This window comes from Dreissena polymorpha, chromosome 11 (assembly GCF_020536995.1).
Source record: "Dreissena polymorpha isolate Duluth1 chromosome 11, UMN_Dpol_1.0, whole genome shotgun sequence".
In the NCBI taxonomy this organism is placed as follows: domain Eukaryota; kingdom Metazoa; phylum Mollusca; class Bivalvia; order Myida; family Dreissenidae; genus Dreissena; species Dreissena polymorpha.
Genome location: NC_068365.1, coordinates 2,202,325 through 2,214,014, shown reverse-complemented (window position 1 = coordinate 2,214,014; position 11,690 = coordinate 2,202,325).

Here is an 11,690-nt window from a genome sequence, read left to right as displayed (position 1 = left end):
TAACCCTGCCCGCCTGCCTGGGACCTCCCAGATGACTCAGAGGGATCAATAACTCAATAATGATAACAACTTGACCCTCCGGGACAGATCAGTTACCATGGTGATTGAGTCAGCTCCTCCTGTGGAGTCAGTCTGTCATTGTGTGTGACACATTATCTTTTAGGTTATCTCAAAATAAAAGCACATTTAAAAACTATTTCTTCAAAAAGAATGTTTAAAATTCACGTTATTTGTAAATGATAAGACGTTAACATTGTTTGTCTTATGTACATGTACCAATCAAAGATAACAAATTATTCATCAATTGATAAATGAATACAATACATACAATATGAAGAAACATGGCTCTAACACAAAAGCTTTGCTTTAGTTATTTATTTCATTTATATAATTCTGAATTAGCATGGTTAAAAATCAAAGAAGACAAGATAAATGAGAGCACACTTGTTCCGCAGACAAGATAAATCAGAGCACACTTGTACCGCAGACAAGATAAATGAGAGCACACTTGTTCCGCAGACAAGATAAATGAGAGCACACTTGTACCGCAGACAAGATAAATCAGAGCACACTTGTACCGCAGACAAGATAAATCAGAGCACACTTGTACCGCAGTTTTGAAGACAAGATAAATCAGAGCACACTTGTACCGCAGACAAGATAAATCAGAGCACACTTGTACCGCAGACAAGATAAATGAGAGCACACTTGTACCGCAGACAAGATAAATCAGAGCACACTTGTACAGCAGACAAGATAAATGAGAGCACACTTGTTCCGCAGACAAGATAAATCAGAGCACACTTGTACCGCAGACAAGATAAATCAAAGCACACTTGTACCGCAGACAAGATAAATGAGAGCACACTTGTACCGCAGACAAGATAAATGAGAGCACACTTGTACCGCAGACAAGATAAATGAGAGCACACTTGCACCGCAGACAAGATAAATCAGAGCACACTTGTACCGCAGACAAGATAAATGAGAGCACACTTGTACCGCAGACAAGATAAATCAGAGAACACTTGTACCGCAGACAAGATAAATGAGAGCACACTTGTTCCGCAGACAAGATAAATCAGAGCACACTTGTACCGCAGACAAGATAAATCAGAGCACACTTGTACCGCAGACAAGATAAATCAGAGCACACTTGTACCGCAGACAAGATAAATGAGAGCACACTTGTACCGCAGACAAGATAAATGAGAGCACACTTGTACCGCAGACAAGATAAATCAGAGCACACTTGTACCGCAGACAAGATAAATGAGAGCACACTTGTTCCGCAGACAAGATAAATCAGAGCACACTTGTACCGCAGACAAGATAAATGAGAGCACACTTGTACCGCAGACAAGATAAATCAGAGCACACTTGTACCGCAGACAAGATAAATCAGAGCACACTTGTACCGCAGACAAGATAAATGAGAGCACACTTGTACCGCAGACAAGATAAATGAGAGCACACTTGTACCGCAGACAAGATAAATGAGAGCACACTTGTACCGCAGACAAGATAAATCAGAGCACACTTGTACCGCAGTTTTGATTAGCCAGATGTTATCTCACTTGCTGAAATACATCAAAGGCAGAAAAGCAGGGGGGAATTACTGTGAAATTGCCATTTTAAGAATGGTACATGTTTTTTTATTGCAGTGTTAAATACATGTACACCGACTATATCCCACGTCTAATATAAAAAAAATGTTTCACGGCTAAAATATTGTAAATTAACATACCAGTAATTTTTAAGGTCAGGAAATAATGTACTGGTAGTTTCAGTTGGTCAGTTCTAGGACAGCGTGTGTGTGTGTGTGTGTGTGTGTGTGTGTGTGTATACCAATGATACAGGCTGAGAATGCTCGAGGTGGTTGGTTAATGTTTGATAAGGGAAACTGTTCATAGCTTCTTCACGTATTCAAGTTTGAGCATTGATTTGTGTTGAAACAATATAGGTGCAATTTAAGTATGACAAAGTTCTCTTTTTTTCTTTATTTTTTAGATTTAAAATACATGACCTCTTTATCTAATAAATATACAGTTTATTAAAGAGGATTATGCAGAAATAAGATTGCATTTTTTTAATTCAACATAATTGTACAAATTTAAAATTTATTTACAAATCTTTCCAAAACAGTAGATCATATCCACATAGTACTACAATATTTCTAAAATGTCATTTGAGCAATGCATTAACCAGGTAAAAAAAAACTTTAAAAAAACTCTCTTATTAAAGCCGTAACAAAAAACCGCTTGCAAATGCAGCCTTTCAATTTCTCTATATAGAGCGAGCACAACAGCCTGAACCTTAAAACATGTGGATTGTCATGTTTGGAAATAATGAAGTAATTAATAATTGAAAAGATGTCCGCTCTGAATAAAGCTCTCTGTTGTCCATACATTCATGCATTTCAATAGCAATTATAGTAAATTCATTTTAAATGATGTTTTTCTACAATTTAAATCCAATTGCATAAAATGATATTGAAAAGAAGCCAATATCCTTGTTAAATTATCAACAAAGCATTCAATGTGTAAGGGCTTATTTACCCATAAACAACATGCTGTGACAAAACCACAATGACACCAATTTAAAGCAGTATTTTGTAATTGAAATAATTGACTACAATTGTATGCTCTTGTTTGGGATTTTGCTCCATGCATGGCAGGAAATCCATATTCCATGAGTCTTGCTCCCGAAAACAGGGCTTATTATGCATGTGCGGAATGACCAGTCCAAGATTAGCCTGTGCAGTCTGCACTGGCTGACTGCACTGGCTAATCAGTGACCTCATTTAATGCCTAAAACAAAAATTCCATTAAAGCGGAAAGTGTCATTCCTGATTAGCCAGTGCAATCTACTTTACACACATGCATTAGGCCCGGATTTTTTCGGAGCCTGGGTCATATTATTGCTTCAAATTACATGTAGCTGCAATGTAGAGCTGATAATAGCAAATACCCAAAATTACAGAAAATGGAGTGTGCAATTTATTTGTCATAATTACAGCCAAAAGGGCTCTTTAGCAAAAATTTTCAGTTAGAGTTTCAAAACTTTGCCCTCGAGTGTTTTAAAAATAAAATGAAACCCTCAAGCCATTCCTGAGAAACCAGCGTAGATTTTTTTTTAAACTTAGCTCTGATGCAAAATTTGGAGGGTTTAAAATATCTTACTTAGTAATAACTCAATCAGGGACAACAGTTTCTGTCTAAACTGTATTGTCCTCAGTAGAGACATCCTTTCAACGAAAAATACCATAAAAGCGAAAGTGTTGTCCCTGGTTATCATGTGCAGACTGCACAGGCTAATCTGGATGACACTATGCACATGCTTGTGCCCAATTTTTACAGAGCGAAATACATTTTCATTGCCACTTTTTGTTTCTGAACTGTTCATGAACAGCAAAACCCTGAAGAATTTTTCAAGAATTGTTTTGTTCAAGAACACTTCATGCCATTGGTGTTCATGAATAGTTCATGAACATTTCATGCCATAATGGTTCAAGAATAGTTCATGAACACTTTATGCCATAAGGGTTCAATAATAGTTCATGAACACTTCATGCCATTAGGTTTCAAGAATATTTCATGAACACTTCATGCCATTAGTGTTCATGAACAGTTCATGAACTAAAATTTCAAGAACATTTCACAGACGTGGCTCATTTTCTGTTCACTGACTATTCGTAAACAATTCATGAACTCAGTTCACGAACAGTTCATGAACAGTTCACAAATTATTCGTGAACTGCAGAACAACATTTCGCAGGGGCATGCTTGTGGTTCTTATGTCTGCAACAATTTGTCTCATTTATATTAATATTTGAGTCGTGTTAAATGAAAACTGGGCTTAGTGCAGGTGCATTAAGTGATAAGCCTGTGCAGCCGGCATCAGGGTAAACTTTTTTACATTTATGGAATTTTCCTTTAAAGGAGGTGTCTTCTAAACATAACTCCAGTGTGGGTGGGAAGTGTTGTCCCTGTAGACACTTAATGCACATGTGTAAAGCCCAGGTTGTCCCTGTAGACACTTAATGCACATGTGTAAAGCCCAGGTTGTCCCTGTAGACACTTAATGCACATGTGTAAAGCCCAGGTTGTCCCTGTAGACACTTAATGCACATGTGTAAAGCCCAGGTTGTCCCTGTAGACACTTAATACACATGTGTAAAGCCCAGGTTGTCCCTGTAGACACTTAATGCACATGTGTAAAGCCCAGGTTGTCCCTGTAGACACTTAATGCACATGTGTAAAGCCCAGGTTGTCCCTGTAGACACTTAATGCACATGTGTAAAGCCCAGGTTGTCCCTGTAGACACTTAATGCACATGTGTAAAGCCCAGGTTGTCCCTGTAGACACTTAATGCACATGTGTAAAGCCCAGGTTGTCCCTGTAGACACTTAATGCACATGTGTAAAGCCCAGGTTGTCCCTGTAGACACTTAATGCACATGTGTAAAGCCCAGGTTGTCCCTGTAGACACTTAATGCACATGTGTAAAGCCCAGGTTGTCCCTGTAGACACTTAATGCACATGTGTAAAGCCCAGGTTGTCCCTGTAGACACTTAATGCACATGTGTAAAGCCCAGGTTGTCCCTGTAGACACTTAATGCACATGTGTAAAGCCCAGGTTGTCCCTGTAGACACTTAATGCACATGTGTAAAGCCCAGGTTGTCCCTGTAGACACTTAATGCACATGTGTAAAGCCCAGGTTGTCCCTGTAGACACTTAATGCACATGTGTAAAGCCCAGGTTGTCCCTGTAGACACTTAATGCACATGTGTAAAGCCCAGGTTGTCCCTGTAGACACTTAATGCACATGTGTAAAGCCCAGGTTGTCCCTGTAGACACTTAATGCACATGTGTAAAGCCCAGGTTGTCCCTGTAGACACTTAATGCACATGTGTAAAGCCCAGGTTGTCCCTGTAGACACTTAATGCACATGTGTAAAGCCCAGGTTGTCCCTGTAGACACTTAATGCACATGTGTAAAGCCCAGGTTGTCCCTGTAGACACTTAATGCACATGTGTAAAGCCCAGGTTGTCCCTGTAGACACTTAATGCACATGTGTAAAGCCCAGGTTGTCCCTGTAGACACTTAATGCACATGTGTAAAGCCCAGGTTGTCCCTGTAGACACTTAATGCACATGTGTAAAGCCCAGGTTGTCCCTGTAGACACTTAATGCACATGTGTAAAGCCCAGGTTGTCCCTGTAGACACTTAATGCACATGTTGTAAAGCCCAGGTTGTCCCTGTAGACACTTAATGCACATGTGTAAAGCCCAGGTTGTCCCTGTAGACACTTAATGCACATGTGTAAAGCCCAGGTTGTCCCTGTAGACACTTAATGCACATGTGTAAAGCCCAGGTTGTCCCTGTAGACACTTAATGCACATGTGTAAAGCCCAGGTTGTCCCTGTAGACACTTAATGCACATGTGTAAAGCCCAGGTTGTCCCTGTAGACACTTAATGCACATGTGTAAAGCCCAGGTTGTCCCTGTAGACACTTAATGCACATGTGTAAAGCCCAGGTTGTCCCTGTAGACACTTAATGCACATGTGTAAAGCCCAGGTTGTCCCTAGTAGACACTTAATGCACATGTGTAAAGCCCAGGTTGTCCCTGTAGACACTTAATGCACATGTGTAAAGCCCAGGTTGTCCCTGTAGACACTTAATGCACATGTGTAAAGCCCAGGTTGTCCCTGTAGACACTTAATGCACATGTGTAAAGCCCAGGTTGTCCCTGTAGACACTTAATGCACATGTGTAAAGCCCAGGTTGTCCCTATAGACACTTAATGCACATGTGTAAAGCCCAGGTTGTCCCTATAGACACTTAATGCACATGTGTAAAGCCCAGGTTGTCCCTATAGATACTTAATGCACATGTGTAAAGCCCAGGTTGTCCCTATAGACACTTAATGCACATGTGTAAAGCCCAGTTTTCCAAGCAACAGGCTCATCTTATCCATTTTATTTATTTTTTACAACAAAGGGAGCAAGCTAATAAATGCTGGGAATGTAAACAGAACTTACATGTACATCTTCAATATGTTTTGTTATTAGAAGATCAAGTGACAACTTTTGGCCTTTCCAATTGGGAATATAACAAAATATTAAGGGCCACTTTTTGAAAACTTAAGGGCCATAACTCCACATTGCCTTGCGTGATTCAGCTTGCAATCAAGCTTGGCTCTTGTATCATTTCTAAAAACCTTTTCATTAGGTTTGGTAATGATTGAATAAAAACTGATGGACTACGAGTCAGCAATCTGACAACTAAACAAGACACAGAAGTGTATTTAAGGGCCATAACTCTGCAATGATTCTCGGGTCATTTTCCTTATATTCCAAATTAGCTTGTCTTTGATGGGCCCGTAACAATCTTAAACATTAGTAACAAAAATTTTTTTTTTCAAAAAAATACTTCTATCAACCAGTTGTGGCAATTGGAAATATTTGTTCTATCAAAAAGAAACGACAAAATAAAACATGTTGGTTTCATGTACAACTATTATTGGTATAACTGTTTCCATAATTGAGATTAATGCAGACAATTGACTGCTGTTCAGTGTCTAGACAACCATGTTTCCTTACAAAGCTGTGTTCAATAACATCCTACCTTGATCAATACTCAAGCATGCAGTTTCATGGCACTGTTATGCTCTCTCCACAAAGGGAGGTCAGATTATATACATTTCATTCTGGGAAAACTGGGCTTAATGCACCCCGTGCGTACCCCTGCGAAATGTTGTTCTGCAGTTCACGAATAATTCGTGAACTGTTCATGAACTGTTCGTGAACTGAGTTCATGAATTGTTCATGAATAGTCAGTGAACAGAAAATGAGCCACGTCTGTGAAATGTTCTTGAAATTTTAGTTCATGAACTGTTCATGAACACTAATGGCATGAAGTGTTCATGAAATATTCTTGAAACCTAATGGCATGAAGTGTTCATGAACTATTCTTGAACCCTTATGGCATGAAGTGTTCATGAACTATTCTTGAACCATTATGGCATGAAATGTTCATGAACTATTCATGAACACCAATGGCATGAAATGTTATTGAACAGTTCATGAACAACACAATTCTTGAAAAATTCTTCAGGGTTTTGCTGTTCATGAACAGTTCATGAACGTTTTTCTTCTATTTTTCAATGGCTCATTTTCTGTTCACAGACTGTCAGTGAATAGTTCATGAACCATAGTTCTTCAAGAGTTCATGAACTGGGGTGGCATGAAGTGTTCATGAACTATTCATGAACAAGAATTTGTCAATTTATGCAAAGGTTATCATAAGTGTTACCAAAGCTCAACAAACAGGTCAGGGTAGGAAGAAACAAGTCTTGTATTAGCACTTAACATATTGATAGCAACATATAACAATAATTTAAATATAACACTAATAACTGAAATACAAGTGGTTTGATAATACTCTTTAAATTTCATAATACAACTTTGCACTATATGTTCATGAATAATTCATGTATTGAAAAGATTATGAATAGTCTCATTTTCAGTTCAAGAATCATTTACTAATCAATGGTTTCCCTGAAATGGTTACACTTACAGTGCCAAAGAACTTGAAATGAAACCAATGGCTGATCAGTTCAGTCGTTAATTTATTAAAGACTTGCATTTTCAAATATAACATAAACCATGTGCCTTCCGTTTAAACTTCCTGCGCACAATATTCTTCCTTTGTAAAAACAGCAATGCAATGTACATGTTTAAGTTTTTGATATCATCTTAAACTGTTCTTGAAATAAGATGTCCTTAAAACGTTCTTAAACTTGTCTTTTAAGTCTTCCAAGAACAATGACAGATCCTTTTAAGAACATATTGGATTCTTAAAAAGTCCATCATATGTTCAAAAACATTGTGTAGACCTGTTTAAGATCATCAGAAGGAAACATGTTGTTCAAAAAAGTTCTTAAAGTGTTCAAGAATAGTTTAAGAATAATTCAAGAACACGAAAGGTCCTTAAAAAGTTATTGAACTGTTCCTGAAGGCAGTTCTTGAACAGTTCTTGTACAAATGTTCTTAAAATTCTCTAGAACAGGTCAAGAACTCTTACTTACAGTGGTGAAAGTACTATGCATATTCATACTAACTTCACAGGTTTCACAAATCTACAAGATTTGTATGCTAGACATTTCAATATTACTTTTAAAAATATTTATGAAACATCTAGCACAAAGGAATTCATGAATTATTCATGATGGATCCTCAAAGTCTGTCTCAGAAAAGTCATCAGAAATAATTGTTCATGAAATGTTCATTACTAAGTATTTATGGTTAGATGAAGAACTGTTCATGAACTTTGAAGTGTTCAACAAAAATTCATAAACTGTTTATGAACGTGTCTTAAGAACAGTTCATGTCCAAAAGTTCATGAACCAAGATCAGGAACCTTTTGAGAATGGTTCATGAACAATTCCTGATTGGCTTGAAGTGTCCATGAAATAATGAACAACATTTCGCCAAGGTAAATAGTTGTCCCAGATTAGCCTGTGCAGACTCTGGTATGACACTTTCGGCCTAAACTGAATGCTTGGCTAGGAAGAGACTTCCTTTAAACAAAGAAAGTGTCGTCCCTTAATACCTTATGCTAATTGTACAGGCTAATCTGTGACAACACTTTGTGCACATGCATTAAGCCAAGATTTGCCACAGTGAGACTCATATGATCCAACTACATTTTTTTTCTGTGAAAATAAACATCAAATGCCCGGTAAGCATCATTCAATGAATTGTCTGGTCTGATCGGTTTGTTTAGTAAACTTAATTAAGAACAAAGACCACCCCCTTTTCTATAGGAAAACAGATGAGTTTAGATTATGGGGAGACATGACACAAGGCTAATACCGTAGATACAGCAATTCTTTTCTTCTTTTTAAGTACAGGTAAATGTCAAATTCCGAATTAAGGAACAATTTGAGAATTTCTTATACCCATCCAAAAAAAAAAAAAGCAAGTTATGTTTCTTTTGTTCCTGAACTGCGTTCCTAAATTGCATTATTGGCAAGGGAAAAAATAAAATAAACTGTTAGTAAGGACGAGCATGTTTCAGGATTGAATAAGGTTTAATAAAACAGTGTATTCAATAAATCAGATCATTTCTTTGAAAATTTAAATCTATTTTTTCCCGGCAAGGTTTTCATTTTTATGCCCCCAGCCGGATGGCATATTGCAGCCGCACTGTCCGTTTGTCTGTCAGTCAGTTCATCAGTCTGCCTGGCATTCCGTTTTCCAGAGTTTTTCTACACAACACTTTCAGATTTTGAGCTGATTGTTGGTTTGTGAGTCTACATACATGATCTACAGACAAAGTGTGAGTTACCTACAGGTCCAATGATTTTTGGTGAAGTTATGGGCCTTAGACTTAATTTTGTTCTCTATAATAACTGTTTCTGGAGGTTTTTGACACAACGCTTTCCGATTGTAGCATAATAGGCAAATTTCTATCATTAGAATTTAAGATAAATAAGATAGTATCGAATGACGAAAGTAAACATATGCTAAAGTGAAGAGATGTCTATCAGGGGAAAATGTAACAATTTTAGACTTGACTCAACAAAGCCGTTAAGGTTGCATGAATAAGCCTTTCACAGTTGATACACTAGTAAACATGGAAATGAGGGGTCCTTACATTTATTAATGAATAGTTTAGATAATAATTACAAACTTGCCCATGATAGAAAGCCACAGTTGTTGAGTTTCAGCTTGTATTAAATAACAGAATTAAATTTATTGATAAAATGTTAAAATCAACTGTTAAAGTCCCCAAACATGTATTCATTTATACATAATAACTATCAATATGACGACAGTCTTCATATAATAATATATAAATGGTTGGGAAATGGACATTAGTTGTGTAGATAAGTTTTGAATTCGAACACAAAAATGACAGTTTGTATGTAATAATATAATAATATTTATAAAACCATATTATACATCTGTGGTGGGTCGCAAAGTATTATATTTAATTGCAACTTAGATTTGTGATTTTAACTATAAAAAGGGCCATGTTTTTATGTACTTCAGTTCAGCGCATTTTGAAATTAGCTTGTATCAGAACCTTTAGACTTACTGCTGAATTCATAAAATTGAAACTGACAATTGTTGTTTAGGACTTTGAAATTACATTATTTGGAAACTTTGTACAAAAATTCATTAACATCTTATAATGATTATTATTCAAACAAAATTATATTGGAATTAACTTTATAAAAGACTTTGTTCTGAATTGTGTTATTGTGTTGTCGTTCGGAGTTATTGTGTTGTGATTACGAGTTATGCCACAAGATATTCCGCAAATTTTTGGTTTGTGAGTCTTCCTACAAGACCTGCAGATGTGAGTTTTGTTCTGGTCCATTGATTTTTGGCAAAGTTATGGGCCTTGGACTAAGAAATTTTCTCTATAAGAACTGTTTTCCGGATTTTCTCTATAATAACCGTTTTCCGGAGTTTTTTTACACAACGCTTTCAGATATTGAGCTGATTTTTGTTATGTGAGTCTTAAACTTAGATGACTTACACATGTTAGTTCTATTCTGGTCCATTGATTTTTGGTAAGGTTATGGGCCTTGGATTTCGAAATTATCTCTATAATAACTCTTTTCCAGATGGTTGTTACAAAACGCTTTCAGATATTAAGCTTATTTTTGGTACCGGTATATGAATCTACATTCATGACTTACAGATGAAGTGTTAGTTTCTTTCTGTTCGATAGATTTTTGACAAAGTTATAGGCCATGTACTTTGGGGACATAATACAAATGTTGATGATAACCAGTCTGAGCCTATCAAACAAGGTACCAGACTGAGAAGTGCATCAGTCAGGCTCTCCATTTGTGACCAAAAGCCCAACTCTATTGAAGACTGTCATCCTCAAATAACCACTGACACCAAAAAATGTCTCCCAAATGCCTGTAAAAGAATATTTCAATGCAAATGTGTATCTAAGTACCTAGCAATGAAAAAGACCCAAATTTCCCATTTTGAAGATTTCATGATTCAAAATTTTCCAATTTTAGGTTTTTTGTGCTTAATTTTTCCCTACTGGGTAAGAGCTGTTATTTGTTCTTATAGGGAAAAAAGGCAGATATACATATTTATTTACATATAATTGATGAAAAAATAAAAGAATAAAACCCAACGTAGAGTTATTGTTCTTGTATAATAAACAAACCCTATATTAGATCTTCTTCCAAGAAGTTTCAAGTTGATACTTCTTATGATTTTTTAGATGTGCTCTGAACAATCTTCAAGTGAAAAACAAAAAAATGGTAATAACTCTAAAAATAAGGGTGCAAGACTTATGGTTACTTTGCACTGCTATACTTTCAATCAGATCTGCTCATCTACGGTGTTTCAAATTGATAGCTCTTATAGTTTTCGAGATATGCTCCAAACAAACTTTCAGTACAAAATTAACAAAGGGTAATAACTCTTTAAAGGATGGAGCAAGTGTTATGTTTCTTGTAAACTGCACATGCCATCAATCAGATCAACTTATCTATGAAGTTTCAATTAAATACCTGTAACAGTTTTTTAGGTATGCTCTGGACAAAACTTACATATTGATTTTAAGCAAATGCAATAAATCTTCAATAAGGGGTTCAATAATAATGATTCATGTGCAGTGCCCAATTCTTTAATAAGATCTTCGT